We start from the raw sequence: 15326 nt of genomic DNA, 5'->3' as shown, positions 1-15326 counted from the left end.
CTACATCTTAAATTACACTGCTATCACAAAAAGAGAGATGGTCTGCAAAGACAAGGAATATCTTTTTTTTTTTTTAGTTCAGCAGATATAATTGGGAAACACCAGATATGCTTTTGGGTGCGTATGTCTTCCTTCAGGCCGTTGCGATACTTTTCTTTAAAGAGAGGTTTGACGTTCCCCAAAATATGCCTGTGTTTCCCAGTCATACCATCTGACCTAATAAAATGTAGCACGTTTTGCTACACCATTTGTCTTGTTTATCCCTTAGGTTGGATCATTACAGCTACAACACTGTAATGCTATGGCAAGATTGAATTCTACATTTGTTGTTAGCTTAGCAGCAAGTTGGGCAAGCACTGGCACCCTTTCATCACTCAGAAATTGTTCTCAAACAATAAACTTAAAAGATTTCCAGACACAAAGAAGTCTGTGGTGATAAGAAAAGAAATCTCCATGTCAGGTATATGTCTAAAGCTCAGGACTCCGATTTAGTCATCACGACTGCTGTTTTAATTCAGAGGTGCTATGCCTTATCAAGGCTATGCCTTTTCACGGCTTCATACCCCTTCTCTTAACCTGATCCAAAGCTTGCCTTTTCACTGGCTTTTCATGGACGCTGGGTACAACTAAATTAACTAATCTGATTCAGTCAATAAAGGATTTGTCTCTCGTTGGCCTCATACAGCTTGCTTCACTTGCTTTTCCCTGAGGAGATGCTCCTTTAAAGGCTTGATGAAGACTGAACCCACAGTACATGAAGTGTGGATATGCAGATTCCTTATGTTTTCATAGCTTTCTCCCATATACATAATATATGGCGCTTGCACGGTGGGGGCAGAGCTATGCTACTGACAACTTGTCTTTACAACAAATGCCTCTATTTGCTGTAAGAAATCCAACCACTTTTTGCAAAGCAAAAGATGGAAAAAAGCAGACTGGCTGCAGCTAGGCTAAATACTTCGAACAACAGCGGCATTTTTTTTTTTTAGTTCAATCAACAGTAGTTTCCTTCTGATTTTCACTGCCAAGTCATTTCCTCCTGTGGTCATTACGTTGTTATTTGTACAGCGATAGTTGCTTTACAGGAGAAGTAGAAGACACTGCTCCTTTCACCAGTGTCAATAGGCAATGGGAGGACCGCACCTCAGACCTGTGAGGATGGACTCACACGAAGGGGCTTTGTGCAGGCACATTTGATTGCCTTTCCAGTGCCAGAAGAGAAATCAGGCTCTCATTTTCAAATGATCCAGAAGAGAAAAGTGACAAATAGCACAGGGCAGACAAAAGAAGGGCTGAGCTCTGTAACGACATGATTACATGATTCTCTAGTTTCACTGTGTGTTCAAATACATCAGCTCTTTTTCTAAATTAAAGCTGTGATTTAGTAGCCTTCCTGACTAGCAAACAACCGCTATATAGCAAGATTGGTCTGTTACTTAAGTATCAGTACTAGACTCTATTTTTCCCTTGTTAGCAATTGAAGGCAGTTGCTAAAATTTCTGGCTCTTTGCTTTTAAGCATTAGCTGGTTTTGCCATTGCTGGCAGGACCCCAGCTTGTGCCCCTTTGACCGCTTCATCTTCGAAGCGCAGGACTTGCCCTACTGGGGTGCTCTTTCTGTCCCCCACTGTGCGGCTCAGCACCAGGGTACCCCAGGGCTCCTCTCCCAGCACTGCCTCCACCTCCCAGCGGCCCCACAGCAACCTGCTGCACCCCAGGCACCACCCTGGTCTACCTCTTCCCCCGGTCTACCTCTTCCCCCGAGCCCCATTTCAAGCCTTAATCTTTCTTCCAGGGAATGGTAATTTAAGTTTAATATGAAACTTTAAAAAGAACCTTATTTGATTTCATCTTGTTTAGGCAAAGGTAGGAGACAGATTTTCTGGGCTTAAAGGATTTATTATCATAAGTACCTGAGTCGGTAAAGACTTTCATTAAAATACTCTTCAAGGTCATGAAAAGGCAAGGTTTTATTTTATTTTCACTACAAAGTTTGCAGTCATGTTGCATTTCTTCTTGCTTATCTAAGAGAAGCTTCAGAGTCTTTCTAAACCTTAATTACATTAAAATAACATTGTAAGAATTAAGTCATCACAATTTGATCATGAGGGGTCAAATGGAGAAAATTAACAGGCTATTTGCAAAGCAATGGCCATTTTTTTTTCAGTCTGCCAATGTATATCCACTAAATATTTTGTCTGCTTATTCTTTTTGTGCTAGTGAATAACCAATTCTGTTCTTGATTTTTGTGATACTGTTCTCTTCAACTTCCTTTGTGCTACATGCACACACACATGTACGTCTTCTACAAAATACTCCAGTGAGATGCCCACCAGGTAAAAATCATTAGAGTCATCACTGGAGGGGAGTAACACCTCCTGCACATGCACATAAAGTCCTCCCATTTTATTGCCCATATTTACCATCAGAATAGTTTGAGGGTTTTTAGCAGTACAAGGATTCAGACTATTATTTCCACCTCTCTTCCAGGTTGCATGATTCTTCACCAGTTTTTTTCCACTTTAATCAGTTTTCTTTTAAGTATTTCAAGCAACTAGGTTTTCCCATGAAGCACATTCTGCTGACATTTTATTACATTGGGTTATGTTCAAAACTGAGTCACACCCTTAAAAGAAAGTCCTGTGGAGATGCTAAAGGACCTGGTTCAAAATTTAACAATACCACTGACTTCTTTTTACTACCTCTGAGGCCGCTCTGCAGCCTGCATGCCAGATAATTTATTCCATCAAATTTTCAATATTTTGTGACTGAGGCTGATTTCAGTATTTCTCTGCTGCTGCATCATAGCTTACATATTTCCCTTGTTAGTGGACAAAACACTGCTGGGAAGGAGAGAGAACTGGAGGTCTTCTGCCATTTACATTAATGGCACTAAAACTGCAAAGATTAATATTGTTATTCAGTTCACTGAAACAGGCTGGAATCTCATCAATAATTATGACTTAGTGAGCACAGCCTATTTTAAAACAATACATTTTCTCTCTTGGCACCCTCTTTCTTTTTTCCAGAGAAAACACAGTGTCTATGCCTAATTTTTCTAGATTTTTTTATTACTTTCATCATAGAAAATAGAGGGAGGACAACCCTATTCTGCTCTGCTGTGTTCTTGGTTTGGACCAAATATAGAACAGGTGCTAAAAATCTTGATCATTTGTTGAGACAATATGGGGATAAAACCCTCACAAAAGATTGTCACATAGTAGAGAATGCAGAAATAACTCTGCAAAATACAGCAGAAAAAAAAAAAAGTTGTGAGCAAAAGAAAACTTATGCATAGAAACTAGGTTTGCTTATCATTTTCAGCATAAATGTGCAAGGAATCTAAGGAAATTATGGATTCTGCTGCAAGATCCCATGATGAAGAGCCCAAATCTCTCCACCACCTGCAGAAAAAGACTGCAACAGAAGCTGATACAGAAAAAACTAGTCAGAAAATGAGAAAAGTCATTCTGATTCTCCCATTCCCACCTGATCACCTTCCTGAAGGTCAAACCATTCCCACCTGAAGATCTTCCTTTAGCCCCTGCCACCAAGCTCAAGTCCTTAAAAGCAGGATCATATTTACCAGGAGTTTCTTATTAATTTCTTAACTTGTATCTTAATGATTTGAAAGAAATGTTTGTAAATATCATATATTAGGCAAAAAGAGGTCCAGCAGACCAGTATTCAAAGAATGCTAAACCAATCAGCTGTGCTAATTGCTTCCACCAGTTTGCTGAAGAGCCTCAGCTGAACATAATATTGAAAGTATATTTCTCTTTGCACCACTGCGGAAGGATTTCCAACACCTCTCACAGAACAGCTGAAGCCAAAGCTATTACTGTTTTTATGCCACCATCCCTTGATATAAATGACAGCATGCTCCTCCATTTAGCAGCCACTTTTCTTTGCTCTTCTCTGCTGTTTCCCCCACAAGTTCTGTTTTACTGTCATTTTTTGATTTAGTACCTTTCAGTTTCCCTTTCCAACTGTGCACGATTAAGACTCCTCTATTCTAGTTTTCGCCCCAGCTGCTGAAAATTATAATTCTTTCTTCCAGTACTTGGCTTCCTACCCTTTGATCCTTTTTTTGCCTTCCTAGTGAGCCACCTGACCCTTTCATACTTCCTCCACCCCTTTTTCCCTCATTCACCTCCTCCTCTTCTTTCTCAACTGTTTTAATCTTTCTTCATCTTTGTGCTCTGGCTTCCCAGTTTCTTTTCTCTTCAGCTGAAAATTTAAAATTTTTCCTAGAGCCTGATAAAGCCTAGAAGTGAAAAACATCATCTTTAATCTTATTTTCTGATTTTCAGTATGGATTCTATTAAAATGGAATTGTTCGGGTTTTCCATTTCACAGTATACTGATGCAGTATTACCAGAGTTCCAGTTACATGGTAAAGAATTGAAAGGAATTAAAAACCAAAGCAAAATTTAGAGCCTTTAGATATTAGCTAAAATTATGTATAGATGTAGATGTACACACAGCATCTCCATCTTTCATTACATACTGCTCTTTGTAAGTCTCTGGTCTCTTTACATTAGCAATAAAAAAAAAAAAAAAAAAAAAAAAAAGCAGACCAAACCAGGAGGTGGTTATCCAAACTGGCGGATTTCCTTTGGTGGGCAGGGGACTGACCGTGCTGTGCAATGGGAGAATAAGAGTCAGGAATGTAATGTTTGCCAATGGCCTTTGTCACGCAGCACGTGCATGGGTGGATGCTGCACTCAGCTCACCGGTTTGGCAGTGCAGGCCATCTAAACCACTCAGTGCAATCCCAGAGAGGGACCTACAAGGGCAGAAGAGGAATTTACCTCACTCTCATGTTTCTTTTCAAATTTCTGAGAGGTATAGATAAAAAAGCAGCTGAAAGCTTTCCCTACAAAAGAAGGAAAGCAGACCAGGTTCTCCAAACTTGTGTTCCCTCCAACCTACTGGTAACAAAGGACATACATATAAAACTATCCTGTTCTTCTTAAAGATTCCCCCAACCGGCAAGTTCCCAGTTAAAACACAAGAAACCATGGCTAGAACAGGTAAATTAGCTTTACTAAAGCCACAGCAAGGAGAGAAAAAAACCTCTGAAACTTTTAGCAAAGAAAAGTAGCTGTGCTCCCATCCTCCCTGCCTCGGTTTTACCCCTGTTTAACCTCCTTTAGCTCACTGGAATTGCATGAAGGCACCTTCCTGTGTGAGACTCCTGGCTCAGCACATGCACTTTGCTGGGCGAGTTTCAAGGTGCACTTTGCAGTGAGGTCTCCGGACAAGGCAGTGCTCAGACAGACCTCGTCACAAACCAAGGTCCAACTCTTCATCAGGGCACTGGTTGCACGCTTGGACCTTATGAGGCTTATGTGAAGGCTCAGATATATGTGAGAAATGTTTTTAGGTTTCCATTGAACAGTAAGCCCTCTATGGTAATTGTAGCAGCACCCCTAATCTGCTGTGAAGCCTTGGCAAGGTTTCACAGAAGCTCTCAGTTGCTGACCTGTATCAAGGCACAGCCTCAGCAAATTTGTATGCTCCACATTCCTCGCTGTCTGAGCCGGTCTCTGAGCACCACCTTCACAGGCTTTCTGGCTCATACTGTGTGTCTAAAGTCAAGATACCAGTCTCAGAAAGATTATGTGCTCAGCAACATTTAGTCATGACTGAATTGCTGTGATTTAATAAGTTGCAGCACAACCACCACACCAAAGTAATTCTTCATGTTTGCACTTAACCTGTGGAAAACATGAGAGGAATCATGTTAGCTTAAACCTCTGTGAAAGAGAAAACACAGATGGATGTCTGAGTTCTACTTATAATGTTGAGGCCTCCTCTGTTTTACTCACTGAACTTCTGACACCAGAGAATCAACAATCCCTTGGCACTACTGTAATGCTGTCAGTAAATAATCTCTTAATGTGAGCTGTGGTGGGGGAAGAGGATGGGGGGGGGGGGGGGCGGCAACCAGAACAAATACATGCAGACTGATACCACATGGGCACACAGCTGATCTTTGAAGACCAATGTGTTTTCACCTGCTGTGGCTCAGTGCATGGCAGTGCTTCTACCAGTTGTGTCAGTGGAGGCTTCACTGCACTCATGGTTTGGGCTCTTGCACCTCCTGATCATGTGCCAAGTAGCCCAAGAAGAAATTACAGCAGAGACTTCGGTGGCTAAGTCTCTGTGGATTCTTTGAGGGGGTGATATATGGTCTACAGATGTCCTCAAAGTGATTTTTCTCCTAGGAATGTGCTCTCCCAAGCTGCCATATAACCTTGCAACTCTGCAATGTAACACTATCACACACAGACCCTTCTATGGAAAAATGTTCCAGTGGGCTGTTTTGCTCTTTTCTGTGCCTGGGAACACCTGGGCAGATGCAGGAGGATGCTGCAGTCTCCTCCCTGACACAGAGGGATACAGATAAGGGGAGCGAGGACTCCACAGAGGGCAAAAGAAGGGAGAGACTGAAAGACAGGGAGCACCTGTGAGTGTGAGATGGGTGCACAAAACTGGTGTGAAGATCCAGAATGTCATCTTTTATCCACAGCTTATCCACTGAATCTCCTTCCTCCATCTTGTGTTGACCTCCATTCTTTGCTCCCCAACTTCCGAAGCCAAGGCCAGAAAGGAAACATGTTTGCACACCAGCATGTCAGGTGCTGTGCCTTCACCTTGCTGCTGACTTGTAGTCCCTGTGGTGCCAAAGTGATTTAAGAAAAAATTGTATTTGATGATGAGTTGAAAACATGGAAGCTTTTGATAGGATCAGTTGTTATCACTGTAGCTGGCAACACCTCACACAATACCTCTTCTGCCTCCTCCCCAGCTAGCTGGGAAGTAGCTGCAGGATTCACCTGAGGCTGGCTGAGCCAGTGTCCCTTCCCTGCTGCAGGTGTATAGCAGCTTCTCTGCTGGATGCTGGCTGGGTCATGGAGAGGGGAGAGAGAAAACTGCTCACTCTGGATGCTTTATTATCTGTTTCTCTCTGAAACGTGACGTTTTCAGGAGAGCTGGAGCGGAGGAACAACTGATGGGATCCAAATGAATTGTGATAAACAGGCTCCCTCCTGCCACTCAGGTAAGCCTAGGGGCCATGAAATAAGAAAATCCAGCAACCAGGCCATAACTGTAATTTTTTTCTTTTCCTGCCAAGTGCCAGAGCAGCCAGTGTTGCAGTAGGTGGCTAGAAGGGCTCAGGGGTCATTTAGGATGAGTGGGAATGCACTTTGCTTCAGCCATGGCCACATGCCATCCCTGTGTCATCCCACCTGCACCAGAGAATTATGGAATGAAAAATTTGCATCCTGAAGGAAACGCCCTAGTGAATTTTGCTGCCCTTGGATTGTCAGATTGGATGGCAAAAAACCAAGATCAAGCAGGCAACTTCCAGCAAATAATTGATTTAGACCTCCCAGACTTGCTGAAAGATGTATCCTTGGGATGAAGACGGGAACATCTGAGTTTCAAAAATGTATTCAGTATTCAAAACCCTCCACCTACATACATATTGCACCTTGCTAAGGTCCAAGAGCAGGCAACATATGCAAGGCTGTATGTGCAAGGCTATTGTTTCCCTTGGCTACAAATAGGGAAATAATAAGCATTCAAGTCTCCCCTCTCCATTTAAGGATATGGTGATACAAAACCAGCAAGCTCCTCTGAGTTATCTTTCTCCCATATCTCTCACAGACTATTTGTTCTTTCCGAAAGACAGGATACAAACACAGCATGCCTCCACTGCCCGGGCAGTTTGCTTTTATTTTGTTTCTGTCAAATGATCCCAGTGCTCCAACCCATGAAGGAGTGATTAGCCCCTCTTCTCTGCTCACCTTCTTATCAAAACATGGATTAAAGAAGGGTGAACCACTGGGAGCAAACTGGGGGAGGAAGGAGCCTAAGCAGAGTTTTCCTAACGCTAGCAGCGTGCATGTCCATAGCAACCTCCTGCCTACTTACTTCCATTAGCAGTAATGTGGTTACCGCACAGCAGCTTTCTGAGAGACGCTTCCTTTGCACACCTTGTCCTGCTCATCATTATTAAGCTTTTGTTGTTATCATAACATTACTGTGCTATGCTAAATCAAGAATTCATGTTTCTCTGTAGATTAATTAAATACATTGCTGTTAAATAAGGTTTATGAACTATTCTGCATAGTCAGAAATTATGGCAAAGAATAATAAAATATAAATATGAATCATAACAAAAATCATGTGGATTATTTAATCAACTCCAATAAAACTTGTTTAATTTAATTTTCTCAAGGAATAAGTGTCTCTACTTGCAGTTTCTCAGACTGATTTAATTCATTCTCCATAAGCTTTGTTTCTGCTCTTAGCAGTCCACAGAAAAAAAGTTACCGTGCCCATGTTCTACTGCATTTACACCCTCTCGGCAGTGATATAAATGCTATTAAGCTCCTTTGACAGTTTGTCCAATACTGACAGATTATTGCTGTGGGCTTTTTTAACTCTGGGGCAATGCTGTATCACAAAATGTCTTAAAGGGAAAACAGAATGAAATATGGTGGTTTTGTCATTATATTCTGCCTTATTACAGCACACAAAACATGACTTAAAATTACCTGCCTGTTAAAGCCAGCTTAGATATCAGTAACTTTAAAAATAAATATGTATATCTAGATAAACATAATTATGTATGTGCAGTCAGGGTGAATATTTTCAGATGACTCTCAAATGGTTTCTGAGAATCCTGAAAGTGAGGAAGCCCAGAGATAGCTGTTCATTTCCCAGGTGCTATGGGGAGTCTACAAAGAAGATAAAAACAATCTTCTGATTTGAATTTATACCAAGCTCCTATGCCCTTTTATTTAAGCAGTGCCTCACCAACCTGAAGAGAACAAAGTCCACCTGGTGCTAAGGCCAGTGTCTCTTGCAGATTGTTTTCAAGTGTTAGAGACAGGGTTCCCTGCGCCTTCTGTGCAGGGGGGAAGGAGAAGTTGGCCTTCTACTACTTTTTTTCCAATGGAGGAATCTCGCTCTCTTTTGTATTCCTCCCACAGAGTTTCCTACAAGGCAGCATGATCCAGCCCTCGGTAATTAAGATGCCCATCCTCTTCCCACTACATTCAAGTACAAAAGCCTACTCTGACATCAATAGGAAAGAGAAAGTAATATTATTAGTGCTAATTGGTTAGCAAGAAATCTCTCTGGGACATATAAAGCCTATTCACAACTTGAAACAGTTACATAGGGGAACATATATCTGAGCATGAGAACTCCATCAAGAATCCTCAGCAAGCCTGCAACCAGTTCTGCACAGACTTCAGCTAGCTAAACCCCAATAACCAGTGCACTTTGGTGAATGACAATTTAGCAACAGTATTTAGCTTCTCATATCTGTGAAAAAAAGAACTGCTTTAAAGAAGAGTTGTATATTCACGTTGTTTCACTTCCATAAGCAGGAGGCTATCTCCTCTGCACTTCCTGACCTTCAAAGATATGCCAAGATGCAATTTTAGACAAAAGCATCAGGAAGGGAGAAAAACTTTGTTTTATAGAAATAAAATAACCACTTCTATTTCATTCATAGACTAAAGCCACATAAAGAAGTATTGCCAACTTCTTCTGTAAGTTATTTAGGATTCAACTCTCGACCAACCTCACTGCACTCTACATACAACACAGTTCCTGTCACCTGAAACAAAGGCACCAGCCTCCCATAAACTTGAAGGAAGACTGCAGAAATTATAATATTCTGATATAAAAGCTTTTGAGTTTTTCTACTGTAATAATTACAAAAATGTACAATTTCTGTAGTTGTTCTGCTCTAATTACCGAATGATCCCTTTTTCAGATTAGTACATTATTGACAGCTCTCTTTTGCCAGATATCTAGTTTATATCTACATCAATATATTTGTATCTATTGTGTTATATACTGACAGCACATAATTCAGAAGGTAGGTACTGTACTTCTTGACTCTAACTTTTCATCCTCTAAGGTGTTTTGCATTCAAAGGTTTTTGACTGAAGCATCCAAACAATTTACAAAGGCGAGACACAATCCGTGGGAGCTACTTATAGCATATTGGTTGGTTTGGGACTAAGATTATGTATTGTTTCAGCCTAAATGGATAGGAATCAGGCCTTACCATGACCCTGCCTTCCCTTGGAAAGCTTTTATGTTTCAGAGCTCGGATGACCTCCTGGAGTTATTGCTTTTAGGCTGTCTGCCTAAAATCATTCCACTTGAATCATGATTTTAAACAGAGGATTTCAGAGATACACAAACATTGGGAATATATATTTTAACATTAAACAGGCCCTCATTTAAATATACAATTCTAGAAGCTGACAGCCCAGTTGGACATTTGAATCATATTGCGCTGCTATACCCTCAGACAGTCACACACAGGTTCACATCCTTGCTGAGAAATACACTTGCAGGCTGTTCTCACTTTTTTCCCCAACCCCCTTGATCCCAGTGGGGCCCTTGTCTCCCAGGCACAGAGCTCCCTGAACCAAGGGCCTCTCCATTTGTACAAATGTGTTTCCAAGTTCCCTGAAAAACTGCATGCAGTTGCATGCATGCAACCAGTACCTTGCCTGTCCCCAGAGTCACAACAGTATTTCGAGGTGACCACTCTGAAGGGTTCAAACACTCTCTTCTTTGCTGATCTCTAGCATAATTACAAACAGGTTGGTTTTTTTCTGGAGCCCCAGTGACCTGTTCAAGCTCCCCAGTCTCACCCTTCCTTGGGCAACATGCAGCTGATGGGATCTGGGTGTTTGTGATTCACCCAAGGGCACAGGAAAGAGGGACAGACTGCAGATGGGCTCACAGAGATGCTTGTAGAACCAGGTCCAATGGTTCCTCTCCTTAAGACTGGCCAAGCTCCACAGAGAAAACCTCAGCCTCTGGTAATGATGGAAAATGGGGAAGAGCTTAGAAATGGGGAGAGAGGGGCAGTGGATGGGCAGGCAGATGGGGAGGGAGATAACTGGAGTAAGGATGAGCACGGAGCAGGAACACCTTAATAAGCAGAGGACGGGAGAGGGTGCTGTTAAAGCGGGAAAATTATGTAGAGGTGGGATGTCTGTGTAGACATTGGTGATGGAATGGGAGGAAATTACCTGCTACAGGACAGTTTTGTGGTGAACTGTATAAGAGTTCAGGGAGGTGTTTCAGGATGAACACTTGCAAAGGGTTGGGAAGTGAAACAAGAACAGGGGGTGGAATAGTAGAGGAAAAGGAGCTAATTGACTTGAGAACAGCAAGGTGGGAATTACCGGACTTATACTGAGGAACTTCCACTAAGCAGAGCAAAGAATACAGGTAGTCATATCATATGGGGTGGTAATTTTTCAAGTGTAGAAATATAGATGTTGAAGGCCTGGAGGAGCTCAAGCTTTTGGGATGTCAGCTTTTCTTTTGTCATTTTTCAGTGTGACTCACAAATTTTTAGGAAGTTAATACAATTTTCTTGGCATGATTTCTTGATCCATCAGTTTCATTACCTTTCTGCACAGTAGGAATTCAACTCCAGAAGTGTTTTTTCTTTTACTGTTTTTGAGATAACACTTTCTAAGTCCTATTTTGTCTGTTAATAATCACTTGGGAGATTATTATAACAATTTTCTTTTTTTATTCATTTCACTTTTAATCACATTGACCAGCAAAAGTAGATGAATAAGTTTCAAGACTGTAAACAGTTGTTTTCAGTTTCATCCTCTGGTTCTCATGCAGAAACACAATCCAAACACTAAATCAAATATTTAAAATCAGATCTGCCTTCCTGACTTTTTTGTTAAAGAAGTAAGACATTTCTTTAATATCAGGCTCTGGAAATCTTTAGAAAAAGCCTGCATTTTGAGCCTAAGGTACCTAATATCAATTCAAGCACATTTAGACGCCAGTCTTTTTAAAGGTCTGTCCCACACATACTGAAGTGCCCACTGAGCTCACAACATGATAGCGTAGGTCACACTCCTCTCTGGAGGAGACCAGATGGGACAGGAAGCAAGAAGCCAGCATTGAACCTTGTAAAGGTAGATCCACCAGAACAAAAAGGCTGACACTTTTGGTGCAAGAAAAAGGCAAAAAGAAACAGAAAATAAACTAAGGGAGATGACAACTGCTGGACTCAGAATGGGGATTAGAGTTGTGAGTGGAAGTGACGGATTCAGTGGGAGACACTGAGCACAAAACCAGCTTATTTTAGGTCGGCAAACTTCTTTCATGTGTTCTGACACAGGTGCTAAGCCTGAGGCCACCACTTCCATCTCTGAGGATGACACTGGAAATGAAGCTGTGAATAAGTTACAGCTCTGGAAATGAAACCGAAGAGAAGAGAAAATCCAACGTCTTGACAGAAGCCCAATAGGGAAAAAAAAATCCAGCAGGTTTTACTCCAAAGCCAGGACCATCTCTGGATGTCAGGTCATCCTCTGTGTGACCAAGATATCAGGTCACCTTAGTCTAATTCAACCCTGAGAATGAGACCCTTGTCCACCTGAGGCAGGACTCACAGAGCTCACAAGACAACGAGTCCCATGATATAACAAGCATTACAACATGACTGAGTTTATAGTCAATATTGGCAATTTAAGCTGTTGGAGAAGGACAGAGGATGTAGCTATTGCCTTAGAGAAATTCTCCTGTATAGCTCCTTTATGTCTCTCCATGTGGAGAAGCAGAGACACCAAGAGTTCAAGCTTCCCTGGCCTAAGCCACATGATGTCCTTCAGCAGTAATCCGAGATGACTCATATTAGAAAAAGAAAAATCTGTTTTCAGGTCTTTATATTTTAAGCCTTCTCTGCTGTGGGAGTCATAAATTATGCTAACATATTCACTAGAAAGGAGAGTGAGATTGCTAAATTCATTTCTCATAAGACAACAAACAGACATGAGATAGGAAAAGATCTCCAGTCACTTTCAGTACCAGGCTGGGCAAAACTGAAGGCAGTGATTTTTTGGTGATTTATTTATATTTTTTTTTTCTGTAAAAGACACATGACACAGATCCTGAGAAAGGTTTTGTAAGTATTTGCCCAAAAGTTTAAGGAAATATGAGGAGGAGGATATCACTGAAGGATTTACATAGCTGTTCCATAAGTGGAAGTAAAAATGATTGCTTGGGAACTTATTCATCATAAATAGTGTTAACATTGAATCAAAATGATAATTCAAATGTCTGTGTTATTAATTACTTTGCTGATAGGAAGGGAAAGTATTTGATACAAGAAGTGGGTAGAGGCAGCTACACGTGGGTAGATTAAAGGGAGCAGATTCTAATCCCAAGGACCTAGGGGAACAAAACCTAGATTAAAAATTCCTTTAACATATTTTAACAAATTAGAGAAATCTTGTGGAAAAAAGATAGCCATACAATAAGGGAATGTGAAAAATTCTACAGTGAGTCAGGATTCAGCAACAATATACACAACATAAGGAACAACTGGATAGCTCATACTGTCGCAGAAAGTTTTGAGGACTATTGTGAAATTCAAGTTCAACATCAGTCAACAAGACTGTGCTATTGCAAAAGAGAAAAACATTGTACTGAGAAATATAAACAGGGGTATCATTTATAGACAGATGATGTAATCCTTCTGTTATTCTTAGCATTGGTAAGGTCTCAGCTGGAGTGTTTTGTCCAGTTTTGGGCATTGTATTTCAAGAAAGATGTGTCTCAGCTGAAGACTTCAGATGAGAATAACTAAAATTTTAGGAAACACAACACACAAGCAAGATTGAGCAATTTCAGGTTGTTTACCATAGAAAAGAAAATATTAAAGGTGTCATGGTAATTGTCTTCAAATCTTTAAAACAGAACTGCAAAGAAGAAAGGGAAGTGATGCTCTCCAAGTTCATGGAGAACAGAAAATAAAACAGTAGGTTAAAACGGAGCGGCAAAGATTTAAGGTGGGAGCAGGACAAACTTTTTCAGAGTGAAGCACTGCAACAGATTGCTCAGGGGGACGGTAGCATCAGAACGAAGCAGGGGCAGGCTGCTCCCTCAGGGGTGGGAAGCCAGGAGCCACATGCAATACCATGGCTGGCAGGGCAGGGACGCACCAGCCAGGGCCCGTCTCACTGCCCCCAGCGAGGGATTGGGGCAGGCCAGGGGAGGCAGTCCCAAGCCCAGGTCATCAGGCAAGATGCTGGTGACGAGGCAGGTCCAAGGCCCAGCCAAGGAGTCAGCCACCAGAGTGGGATCAGGAGGGCCCACGGGCAAGCAAAGCAGGGCTGTGGTGGAGCTAGATCCTGGCATCCTGTGGCATTGCTGGGGCAGGGACTGATGGTCATGGGCTGAAATAAGGGTCCTGGGCCCAAGGGCAGGCATGGAGATTATTCCAGGGGAGGCTGGCAGGGCCATTCAGGCCACTGATGCCCTCAGGGCCATGGCAGGTAGAATGCCACATAGAAAGGCTGGAGGTCTTCAAGAGCAGGCTAGACAAACTCCTGGCAGGATGGGCACAGACATCTCTGATCCAGCCTTGGGGCAGAAGGAAAGAGCAGATGACCTCTAGGGTTGCCACCTTTATTTTGCCATCTTGAGTTTGATAGGTCTGAATTATTGTACACCTGCTGTGGCCCATAGTGATGTTCCCCCAGACATCAGGAAGGATGCCTTGGACAAAACGGAAAGACGTCATACGAGAGCTCTTAAAGGTCCTGGATCAAAGAGCAAGAAATATACAACCAAAGGCTTTTTATTATATTTATTATGCCAGTAATATTGTTACACTGACTACATTTTCAGTTTGGATAATCTGCTTTCACCTCTATGTCCATAAATATTCTATATGGTTAATATGGTGAATACTAATGTATTAGCTGTTTCCATACAGTAGAAAGTAGATTATTTCTTCAGCTGTGCTTCCTTTGGCCCTGAAGATTTATGGTTTTCATACTCAGATCACTTGCTCACCCAAGTCATACCACTGTTGCCAAAGAAAGAATATGCTTGAATAAACGTCCACTAACAAATTAAAAATTATAGTCAGGCTACACTTCTGTAAAATTAACATCCTTCCAGATGTTACAGAAGCAATTATTTCCTGTACTCACACTGTTAATTTTACCTGTATTTTTATAACTTGTAATCATTATGTGCTTCCACTTTTTCCTCCCACATTACTTATGGAGTGTTTTTGCTATAATCTTTCTTAACTGTACCCACTGAACGTGTGCTTTAGGCATCCAGTTAGTCTGTGATATCACTGATGCTCCCTATATATCTAGCGCCTAATCATCACATCACACTTCAAAAAGAAAAGCCTAGGTCAAGCCCAATTCAAGTATTTTGGGCGTGATACTGGATTACAGAAAACTTTGTCTTCCTCTGAATGGAGGCAAAATAGCACACATT

Source organism: Nipponia nippon, unplaced genomic scaffold (assembly GCF_047370975.1).
Source record: "Nipponia nippon isolate SJK-2023a ecotype South Korea unplaced genomic scaffold, ASM4737097v1 scaffold_5, whole genome shotgun sequence".
Classification (NCBI taxonomy): Eukaryota; Metazoa; Chordata; class Aves; order Pelecaniformes; family Threskiornithidae; genus Nipponia; species Nipponia nippon.
This window is presented reverse-complemented; position numbering follows the sequence as displayed.